This window comes from Clinocottus analis, unplaced genomic scaffold, assembly GCF_023055335.1.
Source record: "Clinocottus analis isolate CAN_PGR_092001 unplaced genomic scaffold, fCliAna1.0.p SCAF_12, whole genome shotgun sequence".
In the NCBI taxonomy this organism is placed as follows: Eukaryota; Metazoa; Chordata; class Actinopteri; order Perciformes; family Cottidae; genus Clinocottus; species Clinocottus analis.
The window spans coordinates 11,712,299-11,734,759 of record NW_027175843.1 but is presented as its reverse complement, the minus strand read 5'-3'; positions in this window follow the sequence as shown (position 1 = coordinate 11,734,759).

The following is a 22,461-nucleotide window of genomic DNA, read 5'->3' as shown; positions in this document are numbered from 1 at the left end:
GAGTATTTATTAGAACATGGGGTGGGAGGGGCAAATTGCATTAACTGAAAGAATTTGACCAGGTCAGATGCAAAGATGAACTGCATCTATTAAAGTAATTCTTTTATATGGAAGGAACATATTGTCTTAGGAAAACCTTGTTATGAGTTCATTCCATCACAAACCAATATGTTGGTATTTCCAGTGCTATTACTTTATTCTCAAACACAATATAAGCTTGTTGGCAGTATTGATAAAACATCACCATTGTTGCGTGTTCGTGGCTCAGTAATACGTCTGATTACATCGCATCATCTGTAACTGTCATATGAGTGTAGTGCAGAGTGGTGACCATAAGTTGGCCAGTGGGGCGCGCTCACATGCACTAACATGGACTAAAAGACATCCAGGGCTGGACCAGCTATGTCAACAAATCCAGAAGAAGCTCGGATTACAACACACAGAGGGAGGATTACTTATCCTCTGCTCGGGCATTACTCTAGATTACTCATTACGCTAGATCAATGCTTTGATTATGTCATAGAGAAACGTGAAGCAAATGTTGCAAGATTTTCCAATTGTCCAATTCAGTTCATGGCAAGATTGTGTTTTTGTCTTGTGTAACACCAGCTGCAGCAACGTCTTTTCTCTGTGATCTAGGTTGAGGTCTTTGCTGTTGGGTAGAATCAGTTGAGTTATTTGGATGCTTTGCTTATCTAATGGTTTGGTGATGGCAACAGCTTTCAGCTTGCATTAAAGTAAACATCAGCCCACGAGAGAGAGAGAGGCCCGACAGAGAAAACTACAGTACAAACTAACAATGGCAGCTCCAGTTTTTTTTTTATATTTATAGCGCCCAGCAGGTGTCAGCCACAGCAGTCTCTCTGCCCCCTTTGACACCCCATGGCTGCTCGGCTCCACTGTATGAAAGAAAAGTGAGAGGGGAGGAGGAAGGGGGAAGGGGGGATGTGAGGGGGGCAGCTGCCGCCTGGGATTAGGTACCTGAATCCAATCTTGAGGAGCAGTGGGTTCCAATGGCGTTAAAGTGTTTTCTGGAGAATTTCTCATGTTCCCCACTAGCTGATTATTTCCAGATTTTAGTTCTGCCTCAGCGGAGATGAGCTCCACACAGTTTTGCCAGTCGTGGTTAAGATGTATCTTGACACTCACTGGCCACACTTAGATGAGTTGTATAATCCCATTCAGAGGAACACATCCTACAGGCAAATTACAATTCCCACAAACTGATATTAGCATCTGTCAATATATTACAAACAGTAAAAGTTAACGTTAAGTACAACACATGCAGTAGGTATTTGTGGATTTTTTTTTTTACCATGTGTTTCAACCATGAAAAACAAAGACATTCCCTTATTACCTCTCTTCTTTGCAGTCTTCTTTTACCGCTGTCAGCATTGCTCTGTCTACTCTGGCTCATTAACCTTGCTTGTTCTTCCACTTCATAGCCCTGCTAATATGACCCCCCGCCCCTCCCTTCACCCAAGCCCCCCTCAACTCTAAGAAGACTCTAAAATCCTTTGAATAACAAAGAGAAGGGAGGTCGTTATTGCAATCTAACTGCACAGTGATTAGCTTCCAGCCGTAATCAATTAAAAAAGATATGCTTTAAATTAACAGGGTTAATTAACTACACTATCAAATCAACAAAACTATATGTGCATGTTAAATGATTTAATTTGATAGATTTGTTTTGCTGTAACTTGTGCTTTATGTGTGCAAATTGTTATAATGACAGACTATATTGGAGAGTGGAGTTTGAATTATAGCTGAAAAGTAATAGTATACTTTTTTTTCTTCTTTTGGTTAATCACTGATTGAGTTAAAGACAAGGATGTTAGATGTCCTTCTGTTCTTACAAGAGGCAGTCCTGTTAAATAGTATATCCATGAACTCAATATGTTCACATTGAATGAGCTGAAAGAAGACTTTCAGGTGAAATGTGCAGTGGCCTTGAGAGCGCAAAGCACCACAAACTAAGAAAGCACATAAAACAAGCAAATTAAAAATGTGCGCAGCATTTAGAAAAAACCCTGCAAATGTTCACAAAACAAGACAATACAAAAAAAGGGATGCACACACCCAGGACACACTTGTTCTTGTTGCCATGTTTTGGGATTAAGAAGCTATTAAAGTCAGCTAGCTGTCATATTGATTGCATGATTCAGAGAATATAATAATAAGCAAAAACATAACAAGGTGAACTGCAAAGATATGTAATAAAAGTCCTGACATTAATTCAATAATTACTTAAATAATTAACAGTAAAGGCAAACATACAAATCTACTCACAGTGCCAAAAGTGTTTAATCAACTTAAGCTGTTGTGAAAACTAAATTGAATCAAAAAACAATTACAAGTAATTAATACAAAATTCCGAGCATAATAGCGCCTCAACAGGGCTCAGAAGCACGTCTATGTTCCCTTCTCCCTGTGTCACGCATGTTCTGAAGGACCATTATTACAAAACCCAAACAGTCTAAAAATTGTCACATTACATAAATGTCCATTTATCTGACAGCCTGTTGTTCCAAAAACAAACACCCTTTATTTCGCAAATACAACAAACCAAACATGTGGCCAGTAGGTATGCAGAAAGAGGTCAGTGGACCGTCCCAGTCACAATTTAGTTTTCCCCTTACACGGCAAACACCTGACCCACTTCTAATTGGCATATATCTTTAACCAATCTTACACCTCATGCCTAAACCTGACCAACCTAATCAACAAAGGCAACAAATACTAGCCACACGGTCGGTCTCTTATGTAATATTATTAGCACAAAATCTCAAAAGGTAAATGATACATTTTAACATGGGCAAGGAATGATACTGAGATATGAGGCTGAGGGCAAGTTGCCTGACCTTGATATAAGATAGTCAGTGATGCTAACACGCACTAACATGAAATAAGTGGTGTCAGCAACGCACAGAAAACATCGGATGACAACACACACAGAGGGAGAGCATTACTTTACCATATCTTTACATAGTAAATAGTTGTTTGCTGCTATATTGATGCTTTAAACATTGTACAGTAAAAGTAAAACTAACAAACTTGACGTTTAATCGAACAAAAAAGAATGCAGTAGCAATACAGATGTGTCCTTCCAGAGCATTCAGCATATTCTGCATATAAAACTAGCTGGTTGACGAGTATGTGCTACGATTTCATGAAAAGACAAAAGAGTGACACCAACAGAGAGTCAGGGAGATCTTTGTACTTGTCAAACCAATTGATTGTCATGTAATCCTTGCAAAAAGAAAACCCAAGAAAAAACAATTAACTTCCGTCTCTCTACATTATAACTATTTCTGTGTAACAATCACATTTAAATGAATTAATTTACAATACAATGCAACATGGTCTGTAATCTTTGCATTATTGTTACTATTAACAATGATTCTCCAACAACATGCTGATGTCGACGTGCTCTGAATGAACTTAAACCAACAGGTACACAGTTTGTCTAAAGGTACCTTAAGAGGCTTCAAATGTGTGACCAGTGCTTTGACTCACAGTATAAGTTGCCCCGTTTGAAATGTACAGTGAAATGACTTGAGTGGGCGACAATAAAAATAATGCAATTAGTAAATCATATATCAATCAATCATAATGATTTCGATTAAGTCAGAAACCAGAATCTATAGGATCACGACTTCTGGGCAGAGCTTTAAGTCTTAAACATCAAGCATAGAGTTTGGAAAGCAAAGAATGAAACTCTTTGATGTTACTATTCATTGCAAAAAGATGGAACATTCAGCACAGTGCAAATCTCTGTGTTCCTGCTAATGATGACAGAAGAGGCCAATATGGCAGCAAGATCCAGGGGAATTCAACAAAAATGCTCATTAAAAGGTCTAATAATTAAAATATTGATTAATTAGTCTTACATTGATTTACAGTCACACTTTATCAAAGCGTGAGGTTCTAATTACTGTGCCATTATGCCAAAGGCTGACCTACTCCTTTTTTTGTCACATGTAATGAAAAAGAACATTTCTTTAACTGCCTTTTAAATTTTTGACCTGTAAAATTTTAATGGGGAGTACAGTGGGTGTCGAATCTGGATTGGCAGCAAAGTCATGGGTGGCTAATGTCTGTGAGTCTGGTTAAGTGGCTGTACACACCGGGAGCTGGAACACCTCTCTAGAGGGATTGGTCAGGGTTACTCTCTTTAAACAAAAGTGCATTCACCAGCCTGTGCGAAGGCAGAGTGAATAATTACACAAAACTTGACTTTTCTAGTGTTTCCATGCACTTTTTACAAAGCATTAAAACATCTGTGAAATACCCCCCAAACTGTTTTTAAGAAGCATGGAAATGCACTTATCAAAGTTCTTTGATACAAGCACTTTTTGTGGCTGGCATTTGGTGGTTAGTTAATGAAGAGGTGTTGAGCAGGAATTGAATCCTATTTTCCACTCCATAGAGTCAGAAAATGGTACTTCAGACACTCAGGAATCCCAATTTTCCTCCTGAAATTGGAAATGTGTAGACACGAGAGTGAGGTGCAAATCATCAACAAAGTTTTGGCTGACCAGTGGCAGAGTGCATTGCTGGATTCAACTGTCCACACATCTCTCTCTGTCTATCACTATGTAACAGATTCTGCCACACAGGCCTACAGTATTCTATAAATTGAAAATGTCAGTGCAGCTTTGGTTGTTAAAAAGAGGACTCTACTGATGTAGCATTGCACAATGGAGCAGCCAAAGATATTGTCCTTTTTATTCAACACGTTTTTCTTCCTCGTTGCAACTTGACAGCAGAAAGTTTGAGGTTCATGTGTGTTATGCACGTTGCCTCGAGCCACTGGCCTCAAGCAGAGATCAGAAGGCAACAGAGGTCTGGTGAACTCACGTCTCTCTAACTCCACACCCCCTAGATTTTCTTTTAACCATTTTCAGACATGAAGCTCGATGTTTCCTTAAGTGACCTTAAGACAATCACTTGGCTCTTTAGAATGGAACCCACACCCTCAAGATCACACAGCAGACCAAACATGCATCAGTCCTGCGAAAGAGAATCCCCACTGAAGTGAGATATTTAAGCTCTAAAGACGTCCCACTGTAGACCTCACTGTTTGTGAACAGAAAATATTTCAAGGAGTGTTTATTTTCCGTAATGCAACAGATGAGCACATACAAGAAGAAATGGAAATGATACACGTAATAACAGGTTAATATAATGCATAACGCATAATGGGGCACTTTTCATAAATTGCCTTCACACAATCACTTAAAGCCTCCCACCAACCTCCCACCCGATTTCAAATGCTTCTCACTGCCACATTTATAAGATCTGCTATTTGAAATGTAACGTAGTGATTATTCTGTCGATAGATAGATAGATAGATAGATAGATAGATAGATAGATAGATAGATAGATAGATAGATAGATAGATAGATAGATAGATAGATAGATAGATAGATCTATGATTGCTAGAAATTATATTAAAAAATTCAAATCTCATCATAATCACAGCAAATAGCTGATGTCTTTCATATTTTAATAACATATGAACAGTATTACACCTCCATGATGCTGTATCAGAACCTATATCCACCTCACCTTTGTTTGCACCCTGTATTTGCATTTCAAAGGGAGCCCGAGAAGACACTTTGCATATTTACATCTTATTAACAACTTTAAATGAACATGTCAAAATCTCAAAATTGTTCATCACTGGCACAGAGAGAACCATACGTATTATGTACCATATAATACGTAACATGACAAAACTCAAACTGTGAATAGAACGGAATAGTCACAGTGAATTAATAGATCATGTTAACAACATATTTTTAGGGGAAACTTTGTTTAAGTAAGTATTTTACACATTGGCGAAAGACATAATTAAATATTAAGGAAAAAATAATATATTACTTCCACTGGCCACATTTATAAACCCAAAATAAAACTGAGAACGAAACTATTCCTTGTTTGAAAAGGCTTATAGTCAAAAACGTGTTCGAAGGCAAAGCTTTACTGATTTAGGTATATGTCTCATTTCCTGGTGCATTCCATTAAGACAGACTCATTCAAATTTCATGATCATCCCTTAGTGGTCCCATTATTATGTATTTCATTACACATCCTGCCAATAATAGTGAATTAAAAGGAAGGTGAAACATTGGTCAAGCTACCACATCATTAAAAATAATCCCAAATTTTAGCATTCGAAAAGGAAAGAAAACAATGTTCACAGAGTGAAAGTAAAGTGTGGTCATGATAGGGGAAAAAACAGGCTATAAATTGCGGATTGAGGCTTTGTTCTGCTGAGCTCTATATAAGAAATAAAATATGAACTTACTATGTGATTATTAATTGGGCCCATTGTAATTTGAGGATTCCGGGCTGCATATCGTTGGCAGCTCTCTACGGGGTCTGTCTGTGCAGGAACGTGTCGAGGGGGTACCAGCCAGGATGCCTCAGCCATTTAGAGAGCAGCTTGCCAGTCGCGCATCGGCATACCAATGAGAGGGGTTAAAAAGGCACAGCTCCTCTCAGAGACAGCCCTCCTTCTGCAGCTCGGCTCCAAGGGGTCTCCACGGACTAATTTCCAAAACTACCTCTTAATGTAGGCTTGTGTCAATCACCTGAACAGACAGCTTCATCCCCTGATATGGAGAAGTCACAGAGTATAGAGCCAAGCAGACCAAAGGAAATACAATAGTGCTTTGCAGAGCAGGAACCTGGAAAATCATACAGAAAGCTCTTTAATACTACATACAGTATTCTAATTAATAGCTGAACATTTTGTATATTTATTGTAGAAGGATAACGCCTGAATCAAACTGATATCGTCACAATAAATCCAATGTATTTGCTTTAAGACTTTGGATACCTAAATCTGCTTCAAGGAGATCTTTTTAATTACTAATGTATGATTACATTTTTTATGAATTATCTTTTAATTAAAAACAAGGCTTGCCCCATCCCATATGTTTCATATACAACACTATATGGACAAAGCATTGTATTTTTACCGATACATGTGCATAAAACATATGGATACATGAATGCACAGTGGACAGAAACTTTCAGATGAATGAATACATAATTAAATTCTGTTTTCTAAAATGCCTTTTTTTTTGTTTGCAGCATTAATTAATGAACTCTCGTATTCGAGTATTTATGAAATGAGCGGTTTGGAGCGGTTTGAATGTAATACATTTGATGGGCTCTGGTGCCTTTTCAATACAGCTATATATACATATATATATATATACATATATATATATATATATATATATATATATATATATATATATATATATATATATATATATGTATATGTATATGTATATGTATATGTATATAGTATATAGCAGGCATTTAGCCAAATAGGATAACATGAAGTTCCCTGTAGCTGCTGTGTAGTCTAAATAGAGACATGGCTGTCATTTTTGATCCACAAACAACCACACACTGCACTTAACTCCTAAACACAACTTATCTCACACTTCTTCTGAAATCCTTTCACGCTCTGACTTCTCTGAACATTGAATAGCTGAAAAACCATCCCTCATACTGAGTTTTAGCTTTTTGTGTTACAATCCACGATGACATACGACACGAGAAATGATGAGAAAACTGTGGGGAGGCTTCCAGTAGATTGATTCTCCCATCGCTTCATTCTTTTCTAGTTAGCCTTTTATTGGCTACAAAGGTAGAGTCGTTGTGAAGCTGAGTAAGAGAGGAGTGAACCAGCCTGGCCTGTTTAATCCACGGGGCATTGAAGGAGGGTGATCACTTCTTAAGAGCACAAAGGCCTACAAGGAAATCAGTGCAGTCTATGAGATCCCAAAGCTGATTTAAAGGAGAGATGTCCCAGCTTGGGCTCCAGGCCTTTAACAGGAATAAGGCCATCCTGTACAATGGCAATCCAAGGCTCCAGAGGAAAGCACTATTCATGGTCAAATAAGATCTCAGGTTTGAATGGAAACACTGTGCCTTATAGAAATAAAGATGTGCTTCTTACTGAAAGACAAAGTAAAATATGAATTATTCAACTACTGCATCACACACTTAAATTCCAGATTAGTGTAATCATGGAAAAGTAATGTATGATGTAGATCTACTGTGCATATCATACTTTTCCAATTACATGTACTGTATACTCTTATTTTCTCTTACGGGCAGATCAAGGACAATTTCGAAATGAAAAACCACATCTTCCATTTAGCCACAGAGAGGGAACTGAAGATAAAGATACGAGTTATTTTACTGTATGTTTTACTGAAATACAGAGACGTCAAATGTAAAAAAAAAAAAATGTGACAGTTGACTAGACAGCCAGTGGCCATTTTTGGGAGATAATCAGTGTTCTGCGTTTTCCTGTGGCTTTGTCATCTTTATTTCAAAGGCATTGATTGCACTTATCAGCTCTTATCTACCTGATGATGTGCATTCACTCACACAATGTTAACATTATCCCAAGCTAGCAGTTGAAGTTCATGTCATTTATTGAAAATAACCTGTGTGGATGGATGTGTCTTTGTTGCCAACACAGGCTGAGAAACTTAAGACTGAGAGCAAAATAATGAAGGGGAACTTGAAATTTTAGTCAATGCAAAAATGTCATTAATGTTATTATTCAGTCACCTCTATGGTCCTGAATTCCTATCATCGGGACATCATGTGTTGAATCCTGATTGCATGTATTTCCATTTCTTCAGCATTAGGGGACTCAGAGCTGAGAGAGCGACACCTGGGATGCTCTGTATGAGAGAGGCACTCGCAGCATCAGTGTATCTGAGTTCTGAAGCTCTTTTCTTTGTGTGGTACGTATACCCATAAAAGCCATTCATTTCTGTACATTTACATTTGTTACATTACTTCTTCTTGTAACAATGTGTTTGATATAAGAGGAGTCACATAACTGTTTGATCACGTCTTTCATGGGTTATAATTAGGGCTGGGCAAAGTTGAAAAAATTGAACTGATTAATCGTATGATTTTTCTGTGATTAATCGCGATTAATCGCATTATGCGTCAAATTCAATAATAAAGTTAAAAACTAGTGTATTGCACACTTTTATTTTAAAGTAATGTCATCAGAACAATATAACAGGCACTCTGGAGCTACAGCAAGTTAACATACATACATATATACTGTTTTTTTCTGAACAGGTACTAGTAGAAACATTTGTATTTTATCAGGGAACAACATAAACAGTGTGTTCAGTAGTAAGGGTCCCTGTGAGGGACAAGCCACTCCTTCTTGGGTCCATGTTCAGTTTGTTGCTTACCTTAAAGATGTATGTTAAAGACCAGTCGTAAGACGGCCAACATGAACCACGTCATCTGGGAGAGATTTGAAGTGCAGCACCTTTTTGCAGCAGTGATAAGCCCCACCTGATGCAAAAAAAAACAAACATGCAGTTAATGATAAAATAATTAAATGGCTTTTTAACGCTGCGTTAACGCGTTATTTTGCCCAGCCCTAGTTATAATACAATACAGTGTTTTATGGCAGCTTTTATATTTAAATATGGTTTCAAGTAATTCTATAAGATGTTTTTTATAAATAAATATCTTTTGAGATATTTATGTGCTTGTCCATTCTCTGTCTATTTCAAAAACAATATTTAAATGTGATATATATTAAAACAGGGCAATTATTTTGGGGCAAATCCATGGTGACATTTGTAGATGACAGCTGAAAAGAAACAGACTAGAGCCATAGTGCTCGACATGTTGACATTTGGTATTTTATTCAAATGCATTAGTGCGTAGTTAGCAGAGGTGACCTCCATAGGTAATATCATTTGATGGGATGGTTTAATGGAAATCTGTAAAGACATACGTTGTGGGCTGGGAACAAATAGAAGGAGAAGGACATTTGAATATACAGCACAGTTGCATTGCATACAACCTGCCACTTATTGTTAAGTATTCCTATCATATCAACGGTGTTCTTCAGATACATTTGTCATCGATCTTCCTCCAATGTGATCATGGACAAACACTTCCAAGCAGTCTCTCCTCAGAAGACACCTACTTCTGTATCAATAATACAACACATCTCAAGAAGAAATCATAAAAAAAGCCCCTTGGCCTTCAGTTTTCCTCCTGTGTCGCTGCTTCCTCTTTCGAATGTTTTACCTTCACCAGAGGTGGAAGTAGATTGAATTTCTTGCCGGTACTACCACCCAACCGTCATCGCTTTAAATTGTTCTCCTCCCATCCCAGCTGCCAGTTTTAATATATAAAACTGAATAGTTCAAATAGATAACATGTTTTACATGAATTCAGTTATTTTAAAAGAGACATTCACAGATGGACTCTTTTTTTTTGTTTTACACATTATGGAAATTAACTTACTTTCGTAAAATGATAATAGTCTTTTTTCCCTCCACATTTCATTAATTACGTGACTGATAATGTTTTGAGAAAAAGTAAGTTAATATCTTGTTTTGATGGTTGTTTCTTAGATTAGCTAATTTATTGTTTCAGAAGTCACAGTTTATTCTGTTGATTCACAAGGTTGTGTAAGTTAAATATGTTGATAGAATGAGGGTTAAATGGTGGAAGTGCCAATTTCTTTTAGTAGAAATCAGAAGAAATCTCCAATTCAGCACTGCATCTTTTAGTGGTACGGAGTACCGGACTGTACCGGCCTACTTTCACCCCTGATCTTCACAGGAAGACAATGAATACTCCATACTGTCGTTCCATCCTGGTCACCTGAGGCTTCATTAGTCTCAACAACCTTTACAGTAACATGTAACTCGCCCTGTTAAGTAACCACATGACCAATCTGAGTCAGAATAAGAACAAAACCTGCTTCACCTCCACACATGGTGAAACAAATGCATATTCTAACAGAGCACTAAAACACAAGTAATGAGTAAGGAAAAGTGCACATGTTGAAACAAACATGAATGGTTGGAGACAGATTTCAGATGTTTGGAAATGTACTCAGAAACATTCATTATTATGATTAGTCAATATTTTTGATAGAGTTGATTAAAACCAATCACAATAACTGAGTAAAAAAACAGATAATCAACATATTGATAATGGCAAACACTCAAACTGTATCTACCAAGAAAATTATGTTAATTTAGGGTAACAGATTGTTGTAACTCCCAGTTTATATTTGTTGAGAGATCAGAGAACAACACTGTCCACTTAATATGACTCCCTCGCTTCTTTTCTCAGTGAATCAGGCATTTTCCTGTAACAGCTCGGTAACAGCTCAAACCATTAGCAGCAACCTGCAACAACAGCTGCACAAAACAACCTATATTATTACGCTCATCTGGCTCTGTATATAATGGGCGTTGCTCTTTTTTCAGCTCAGCCAAACACAATACTGTAGCATACTCTAAATTAAACGAAATATGCTCATGCCAGGTGTATGTAAGTATGGCTGGCCATGATGCTACATAGATTTGTTTGATATGTAAAATGCTTGAAGATTGGGTAGTTCATATGAAAAATAGGTTGCACATCTTTTTTTTTCCTGCTGCTACAGCACCTCAATTTTAATTGGAACAAAGCATTCATAAATTAAATTTGACATAGACATTGAGCCTCTTATTGTGAAATAAATGTTAACTTACAAAATGATACATCATCTATTATATTTGATTTATTTATAACAAACAGTCGATTCAGGGAGAAGAACAGCATCTTAAAACTCCTCCACAATGGCTTCCACGCTCAGACACGTGTCAAATCATCCAGGGGACAAACACTTGGGTCACATATCTTTTGACCTAATGAGAGGATTACAGACTGCTCTGTTTGCTGGTAAAGATTTGACAGACAACAACATACAGCAGACTAAAGACCAAGATGCTTCATTCAATGACAGCTCCACTTTCAACTGCTGTGAAGTTTTCAGTTCACAAATAATTTAATTATATGTTCATTATTATATGAATATTTTTGACTTTGCTTATTACAGCAAAACAATTAATCAAACTCTTTGTCAAAATTAAGTGTGCACATGCACAATATATCATTGTATTTACTTATTTAGATGAAAACATCTTATTTCTGATTTTAAAAAAAAGGAGATACAGTGTGCAGGTGGGGTAAAACATTAATGTGTTTCTTGCCTTTTGTCATTCAAGCCATCATTTAAGTACCTGGTGCTCTAAGATTTCAGTGAGCAGTATACAACTGTTTATACTTTGATTGAGCAGTAAGACAAATGAACACACCCTGACAACAGCAAAAATATGTAAAACTGGTAGAAATCTGCAAGTGAAATACATGCTTTACTTCAGGGAAATGGTCCTCTGCCAATTGTGCTGAAATGGTGCTAACCTCATCTAAAGTACTGCTTCACTGAGGAGCAGCCTGCTTTGCAAAAGAAGAAAAAAAAATACAATGTAAAATCTTTGCAATTTCAATTTTCTGTGTCAAGGCTCTCCAATCCATGGAAAAATGAAGGGCTGTTTTTGAAGTGCCTACAGTACTTAGATGGAGAAAGAAGATATGAGGTTATGCAGTTATGTTTGAACACCATTGAAGATGAGATGGTGTATTAACAACATACAAAAAAATACAAAAATCTAGGTAAGAGAAAAAAAGCATCTCAAAATGTTACAGTTTACATCATAATTACATTTTATAGCTCATCTTCTCAATAATATTTTTGCCCGCAGCCCTACATATGCCCGTTGAGTGGGCACTATTGATAGAGTGGTAAAAAGCTACTGGATATCTGAACAAAGTAGGATAATTTAATAATCTGTACTTAACATTATGTACCATTGTGTGGAGCTCCATCTGGGGAAGAAATTGCACACAGGAAGCAATGTGTTTGATGAAAATGTATGTGATATTTATGCGGTTGTTCATGACCAAAGAGGAAAATGTACTGTAAAATGTTGGATTTTATCACAGTAGGGAATGATTTACCAGGCTACATAGTGAATGCTACAGTCAGACACTGCAGGTTGTATATCATATTACATAATAAAAATAGCTGACCGTACACATGGTCAGTTAAAATGCTTTGGCTGCTGCACGACCACCACAGGCTGTGTCTTGGCTCTTGTCACTGTCTGTCTTTGGCAGATTTGGGCTCAGCAGAAGAAAAGCAAAAGTCCTCCTCAGGAGCGCTCTCCGGTTCAGCATTTTGCATTTTTAAACAAAACAAGATTCATAAGTGAGCTTTCAAGCGACTGAAAGACAGATTTTTGTCACCTTTAGTCAAAGCCAGGCTCGCTGTTTTCGTCTTTTCCCAGTCTTCTTGCTAAGCTAAGCTAACAAATATAACTTCACATTTTAATATTTAATATGTAAGATACTATATGAGATTGGTATCAATCTTAAGAAAGAAAATAAGGTAAAAGTGAACGGTGCAACATAGCTAACAAGCTACAAATCCCTGCTTCTTGTGTCCCATGTTGGTCTCTCTTTGAGTCTTTATGGTCTTCCCTCCTTTGTTTCTGTGCAACAGTTGTGTTTTTCATGTCTCTCCTGTTTGCGGGTTTTGTTTCTATATTTTTTTCTTTTCAGTATTTCATGTTGCTCTCATATCATATCAGATTCCTTCACTTCTGGCCTTTGTATGTTTTACCGCCTTTGTAATTATCTGCCCCGCCTCGGATTTAATCCTCCTGTGTCTAATCACTGACATCTCCCCAGCGTATTTAAACCCTGTGTTCTTCTGTCTCGGTGTCGGTTTGTCTGCTATGTTCGTATTCCTCATGCACATGTCTGATCGACCTGATCCTGGTTTGTGTTGTTTTGCCCGTTCTGGTTTCTTGGAGTTTCAGTTACTACTTTTGTACTCACCTGTAAGTTTGCTCTGGACATTTCTTTATGAAAAACATAGTTTATTATCCTTCTGCTCTCTGTGTCTATCTGCATTTGGGTTCATCCCCAGTTGCCTTTTTGCTCGATTGTAAAAACAATCTTCTTAAATTTTGGAATTTGGCTCTGTTTCCAAAGGTCAGCACCGCCAGCACACTTCGCATTTATTTAGAGTTGTCCTCTTATAGTTTTGGTTCTCCAAATCTACAGGCTACACACAGACTACAGAGGGTAAATTTGTATTGCCATGTTTTAGTCGATAAGGATATATCACAGCAATTAATCCAACACCGTGTGAGATGACCACCTCTGCAAACCATTACACATAAATATGTTGTGATCCCTGTGTTCAACCGTCTGTTATGGACAAAGATGCATTCATTTCTTTTTAGTGTGCAGTTATATCTGAGGTCATGGTCATTTTATCCATATCCCATTTCTTGGTACATCTTTAGCAAGCCAACCAAACCATGTATGGTAGCTCAGACTGAAGTCTTTCTCTGTTGTTGGTATGTGGGTCAAAGAGGACTCTTTTGAAAACAGGAAGATAGGAATACGGCCCATCACTAAATGAAAGGGGTTTACAAAGCTAGAACTATTCTCTGAAATGTCTGACCAGAGCAAACTGATATGTAGTCGAAATACTCTAAGTGCAAATATTGCTACACCGGCTCCATCACTTTTGTACCTTTATACACACAGACGCATCTGGACGGCTCTAGACTGGGATTCAATTAACTTGTGTTATAATAAGGGGCAAAGACTGCAGTTAGTAGCACACAACTGAGGTCCAGAGGTATGATTGACGTTGGCCTTCATTCAACCTCAGCCTGAAAGGAAGCGCTAAGTAAACAAATAGCATGCTCTCAAAACATTTTTTGTGTATTATATCGTTCAAAAATCCTCATATTTTTTCTTCTTCTATTTTTTGTAAGATGAAATGGAGTTTGCACACAGTTACTGTATAAGGTACCACTGCTGTCTATCAGATCAGTGCTGGAATGTGTATGCACAGCGGTTTGTTGATGAATGTAATGAGTCTGTGTGCTGTGCTGTAAATTTGAGTTGAAGGACGAGCTATATCTCATACGGGACCTCTATCTGAGGGAAAAGCGAGCCTGCGGGCGATGATAAAGAGGTAGGGGGGACTGTGGAGGGACAATTGGTAATTTCAACAGTATATTTTTATTTAACACCATCTTTGCAATCATATTAATATTGTCTTTTATCTCTAATTTTAAAAAGATGTATTGTTTTATGTTTTAAAAAAAAAGGCAACCAATACTGATTGGTTTGGGTGGGCCCGCTTAGCACTGTATATTCCTAGATTTCATTGCAGATAATAACGTCGGCAAGGAAAGTTCCTGTTAAATGTGTTTTTATTTCTGCTGAATGAATGACAGTGTCAGATCCTTTCTTGAACCTTTTATGTTTCACTTCACTGCACATTTCAGGCTTTCTTCTTCCTTGCAATAGCCATAGAATATATATTAGTCCTGTTGTTTTGGAGCTTGGTCTTGTTTGGGAGACGTACATGTTGTGTAAACTCAACACACACCTGATTAAAGAGGCAAACACTTTTAAGAGGCATGCCATGTGCCCTGCAACATATCTACATGAGCTTCAGCAGGAATGTGGGGTTTGTGGGACACTTGTTGGCGCTTGCATGGTTGTGTCAATATGTTTTTAGAGTAAGCAAGAAACTGCGTAAAAGTGCATAGATGCACTACACCGAGAAGAAGACAGTGTGCGACCCCCGGAAGCCTCAACAGGAGGGTTGTCTGAGGTCTCAAATCTTTTGAAATTATGTCACTTGCAATTGTCACTAAAATATATTTTAAACAATGTCAAGCAGTATTCATTATTCAAATTGAAAACTAGCGCATGAGACAGGATTTTCTGCCGTAAATGACACAGCTCCAGCCGGAGCCACAACAGGTTGCGGGCAGAGAGCCGGTCTTCATGTCTGTTTGTGGAGCTAAATGGACCTTTTGGACAAATTTGATTCAGTGCCCTTCGTGAGAACATAGATTAAAGCAGGAAATCTCCCCTTCTTGGATACCAGGACAGCACTGAAAAGATGCCAAACCGAGGTGTCAGGTCAGAGAGAGAGAGAGAGAGAGAGAGAGAGAGAGAGAGAGAGAGAGAGAGAGAGAGAGAGAGAGAGAGAGAGAGAGAAGGTGGAGGAGAGGGGGGGTAGAGGGTAGATGCTATAGTGAGGCAGAGGTGTTGCATTGTGTGAGTGGCCTTGACAATATAAAACCGTGGTGATATGTGTGCAAAGCATGTTTAGCCTATTTACTAGTTTTGGCTTGAATCCATGACATCATGTAGGCTGTAAACTCATGAACAAAATGTTACCGCATTTTGAAAATGCTTCTGTGTTTGGTAATCCTTTCAGAAAGTATTCTTGTTCAGGCATCTCTTCCAAAGGAAGTAACTCAGGAAGCAAAAACAACATTTTGCAACGACTTTCTCTTGACACACCAGTGGTTTGGTTTATAACACTATTCCATTGCTGGGGAGCTCTGAGGTGTTTGATAAGGAATAAACATATATTTGTGCTGTAGATTAGAACATAATCTACATTGTTCATAGTGACTATCTTCTTTAAAAGAAACACTAACTTCTGCCAACTACCACACTATGACAGCAGCACCTGGCAAATAGCCAATCAAAACCTCTCTGCATCAAATGTGTTCCTTCCGCCTTCATTGCCAAAGGCTTGGGCATGCGCATGGTTGTGTTCCCACACTCAGGCCACTTCCCATTGCAGCTAGAGAGAGATGTGGCCTCTATGAAAAGATAAGCTACAGTATATCCACACGGCGGCCAGCCAAGCACATTTAAAACACCATTTTGGATGTGTTATCGGCCCTGACCGTAAATTGTAGAATAATGATAAATAACAGCAGCAACATTATGTCAATCATTAATCCAGAATGATATTGATTTCTACAGTAAATTACTCATTACCACTAAAAGCACCCTTTTTCATGCAGCCAGCAGGTGGGGCTTGTGTAATTTATGTGTGCTACTTTTATTCCTCCACGTTGCGGTGGAATTTACGGGACAGTATCCACCCCAACAAACATCGATCAGCATTAGAGAGCTGAGAAGTCAGCAAAGCCTCGGCTCTGCAGAGAGAAGACAACCCTGTGGCCTATAACTGGTTGCATGGAATGGCTCATATTTTGGAGTTTTATCATTCTTATACTTTCAAAATGTTATCTTAAAACATGTACTACCTCCTCTTTTTGTTTCTATTGTGCTGCTGTACTACTTGTTATTATACAAAATACTTATTTCCTGCATTGATCAGGGACAAGTGTGTCCTCTCACTGTTTCTGATTGAAAGCTAAACTATTCTAGATTCTTTATTTCCGATTTCTTGAAATTTTAGCTTGATTTTAACCATTGTGCAATACTTTTTTTCCTGTCAATCCTTTGTAATAATGTGTAATATGTGAGCTATATACATCTTTTATTCAACAACACTTTAATTGCTTCAATTTGCTTAGCTCTAAATGCATCTTCTTCATCACCATAAGGACCACAAAATGTAAAAAGCCTTAAGTAAATACTGAGTAACTCTGGCAGCTGTCTGACAACAACGGCACATTCTTAAAACAGTTTAGCCTCTTAGTAGAAAATCTGTAGGAAAACAGTGTATGAAATTAAACATGTATTAGGTTGTGTGTGTTTGGACTCTTTCTGCCCTCTTGTGGCAAAAAGCCAATTTCTCATCAGCTCATTAGTCAGAATTTAGTGACCAGAAATTAAATGATTTGCAATAATTATAAAGATAAATGTAAAATAAAAAAACAATAAAGTTGTACATGCATATTAAGTAATTTTATGGGATTAAATTATATTCACATGAATTATGAATAAATACTTCTGAATCAAATTGAAAATTACACAGGCAACTGTCCGTTTCTTAGTGTTTGTATCAATTAAATGTTTTGCTTCTAGTTTTGTTAAATTTGTAGTACACAACCTAAACAAAAGATTTTAATATTGGAATCAAAGTGGATGTACAAGCGGAATAGATTAACATAATGTATAATCGACTGCATGGTACAGTAACATGGACCCTGACTCTGAGCCAGATTAGACGCAGAGTGAATCTCTTTTCAAATGCTCAGCAAAAGGTCAGCACGGTATTGAATTTAAAAAAAGAAAAATTCAAAATACCTCCTGGCATCGCAAATATTTTTGACGACTGCGTAATACTTTGGGGAAGGATGAATCCCCTCTCTCTTGCATACACACACACACAGATACCACAGCACAATGCCTGCCAATCTGCACCGAAAAACACTGCTTTGGGTTATTCATCGATTGACCATTCAAATCCCAGCATATGCTGCTCTGCTTCTATTCTACTGTGTACTCAGAAATGGACCATTTCCTAATTCTTCCACAAGACTTACTAGCCTGTTCAGGAGTCGCTCGCACACCATGTAAATGAGAGGGAAGAAAAGTGGGCAGAATTGTAAATTGATCCGTATAAATGTTCTTTTGCACATGCCCGCATGTATACGTGTATCCAGAGCGCCGCTGTGAACACTTTGATTTTACTGCAAAAAAAAAGGGCAAAGGGCAATATGTCATCCTAATCTCTGACCTGCAACCTTGAAGCTAATTGCCTTATGATGTACAGTATTGTGTACTGTTTTCTTAGTATATATGATGTCAATATGTTTTTTTCTTTATTTTTTCTTTATTTTTATTTTTTTACCTATTTGCACTTTATTATTATCTGTTTATTATGAACATATTTTCAAATCTTCTGTATGTTTGCACCTGTTGAAGAATTGACATTAAAGCTGACTTTTTTAAAACTTTTTTTAATATATTGTACAGTGTTTTTGAGTTTCTTCTCCCAAAGACATGTTATGGTGTGTGAATGATAGCGATCACAGGAAAGTGAATCTGAGAGTTTGGGTCTACTTTTACAATACGATAATATTCACCCCTAGTGCCGCACTGTCAAACATCTCAGCTTTACTTTGCTTTTCTTGTACTTTCTACCTTCAAAGTCTAAAATGTTTTCCTCTTCAAGACCCCCTCCCGGTGCTCCCCCTGTTGTTTTCCTTTTCTTATCCATCCTTTTGATCACCTAAAACATCAGTCTATCACCACCAGACGCTGTGGTTTATGTCTCCCTGCTGTCCATAGCTCACCGTCGGCCTTCCAGTGAGAGCTCCTCCCCGCTGAGCCGCTGCCCGTTCGCCAAACTCGAGTGTTTGTGGGAGAAGTGAGCAGGTTTTACATGGAGGACTGCCTTAATGTTGTTCAGTTGGTGGGAAGCCACACAGGGTGCTGCACTTCAGATTCACTGTTTGTTCATCTGTGCAGGGCTGATCCTCTTTCTCTCCATCTCTCCCCTCTCTCTGTCTGATGTGACACACACACACACACACACACACACACACACACACACACACACACACACGCAAGGTGACACACAATTAAAAGAAAATGTCCGTATTAAATAACCTAAAAGAAGTGAAATGTTGTCTGTCTTTATATGGTCTGATATGGTGTAAACACTTGGCTGGCTGGATGTTACTATTTCGTCTGAGCGGTAGAGGTATGCCTTTCAACTGGGGATTAGGAGGGGACGTGGCCTCTATAGGGCTCCCTCGGAGCAAAGCCAGTCCTCCCATGTTAATTTCTCAAGGTCAAGAAGAACCTCTGCAATGTTTCAGCTTTGAAGGTGGACACGTAAAATACAATAACAGGAACCCTGCTGTATGGGAGGAAGAAAAAAAGAGCACACTGATTCTATACCACTACATCTACCTGTTTGCCAAGATCAAAGAGGCCAGTTACAGAGGTGTTTCAGGCTCAACAACAGCAGCCGTATGTGTACGCTTTATGCGAGTTCATACAGGATTGCTTAAACTTCTGGCTTCGACATAATAAAAGCAGTAACTCATATTAAAGAAAAAAAACAAGCTGATCTGCAGTATTATTGCAACAGAGCATCTTTCCACTCTTGTCCTTGTTGGCTCAGTTCCTGTAGGAATAGGCGTTAATATGATCATTCATCACTCACTGTCTCTAACAGTTATTTTACAAGCGGCTCTGTCGAGGTGTAATTGAGCTACTTTACATTGTAACAAGGCAACGAAATGCACCGGATTGAAGCAGACCCTGTTCCCTTATGTATTTAAAAATAGGGCTTTGGAAGCATTGCGTGCGTCTCGCCTTTTGAGATTTAATGACTATCCTGTGACTCCACAGAGAATTACTGCCAGTAATTGATTATTAAAACTTAAAATTGCAAACCACATCCATTATTTGACAAGCTTATGTGTTATCCTTGTAATTAACAAAGCTTGGCACTTACCGATTGCCAGTTCCAAGACCCCAGAAAAAAAAAAATATATATATATATATATATATATATATATATATATATATAAAAGAGGTTAGAAAGGCGATTTATGGAGCAACCGCCGTCTGGGCAATTATCTGAGACATAATACATTACCAAAGATGCTCAATACACCAAGAATATTCCCCTTCACACACTACGGCACAACCACAGTCTCGGAAAAGCAGTGTGTGAAAAGGCATTAATTGTGTGGTCGCTGTTTACAAGACATGTATAATTATTGTTGCTGTTGTGTAAAACTCTACCATCTGCGTAAAATGTACACTCGGGTATAATGCATGGAAGTACTTTTAACTGCATATGACAGAGGTTTCAGCCCTAAAGATCCTTGTTCCAGTAAGTGGACAAATGAAAATTTGAGAAAATCTTGAATATCAAGCAATGTGCAATTGCATGTATTTGTTATTTATCATGAAGTGTTTTTTTTCAAGTCATCATTTTAAGCAACATATATGGCATTTAAAATATTAATGTAACCAATACTTATAACGCTCTCATTTTATCTTCAATTATTTCATATTAACTGCACTATACCTGCCTGACTTCCCCTTCTGTTCCATGATCTATTAAGACAAGATGCTTGTTCTAGTTTGTGTGACCAGCGACCAATGGTTATAAATGGTTACAGTACAACTGTGCAATGTAGCAATGTAGACCATCATAAGTAATCTATGATTCAATATAGTTTAACACCACGTGCGATAAGGAAACATTCACGTATTTAAGACTTTTTTTCTTCTCGACCTGCAATAATCTTTGCTCCACTCTTCTGTCACCACTGTGGCTACAGTAAAGAGTGGTTGGATTTGCTTTTGGCTTTGAATACTCCTGATGGGAGAGCCCTTTACAAAGGAACAGTCAAAGCCTCCAACCTTATAGCTCATCCCATAGACAAACTTAGCCTCATTTCTTCAGACACTCTGCCTAGACGCACACCCCAGCCCAAATAACGCACCTTTGAGGCTCAAGCGCAGAGCAAAGAGTCAGGGCTTCACTTTATTAGAGATACAGTAATTAGTCAAAGACAGCCTAGCTAGATAATTGAATACAGACTCAGAGAAAACAAGAGGGGCATTTTAGAACAGAGTGAAGTTGACAACTCTGAGGTGGAAAATCTAAAGTCGTAAGAACGAGAGCGCAGGCAAGAGTAAATCCAGAGTAGTGGTGAGGAGTGTTATGAACAGTGGTGGTTGTCCATGAAGGCCAGAGAGGGTGTTTATTTGCTGGGAGAAATGCTGTATCCACAGGCCGTTTGGGCTGGATCGAGCTGGATGAATTCATTAAAGGGAGCACAGTCTCTCCCAGCTGCCATCTCTACCCCTGCAGCCAGACTCCGATCAATGGCAGGAATACATCCAAAACAACATTTAGCACAAGACCTCGGAAGCAGGGGTGCATTTAAGACTTCTCTGTGTGCGCACATCTCCCCTGGATGTTAGCACCGTTTCAAAATGCGCTATTGAAGTAGAGGAGGGGAGGAGGTATAGGGGCAATGTGTTTGTATCACAACAGAGAAGATTGTTTAACACAAATGTTCAAGACAAGACATTTACTGTTGTGGAGGGAACAATCATATTCTTTGGGGTTTTTTCATAATCGATGAAGCCCATATAAATACAAAATAAGTTTACCTTCAAGTCACTCCTTGCACCAGTAATATTACATTAACTATTAATAGACAAGCACCGAGGGCTTGTTATTGGTGTCATTGTAAATAAAACCAACTTATTGCAATATATACATCTTTCTTTGTGTAGTTCCAGCATTTAAATAGATGTTAGATGCTCAGTACCAGTAAAGACTTAGTTGCACAACTTTAAGTCGATATGAACTTAAATTGCATCTACGACACATTTTATGTGTATTATGCCATTTGAATTGCATAAGACACTTATTATAAACATAAACCTGGACGAGTACTACCATCTAGTGGTTAAAGAAATGATTATGTGGCGTATGTACCTGGATACACATGCTGCCCACAAAATTCAGTAAACCATACTTGACAATATTAGGCTAATGGTACTCATACATATGCTCTATAGTGCTACTAAATTGAACTATGTGCTAGTTTAATTTAGTAAAAATCAACGTTTCATAGTGAGATTTAGTTTCCATCATTATAAATATGTCCTAACCTAATTATCGTACAAAGATTAAGAGGAATACTATTTTATAGAATAAAGAGATCGTAATGGATTGCTCCCCACTGTCTCAGATATACACGTATTGAACTACAGAAATCGCTTGCAGCTTTTAAACATTTAAAT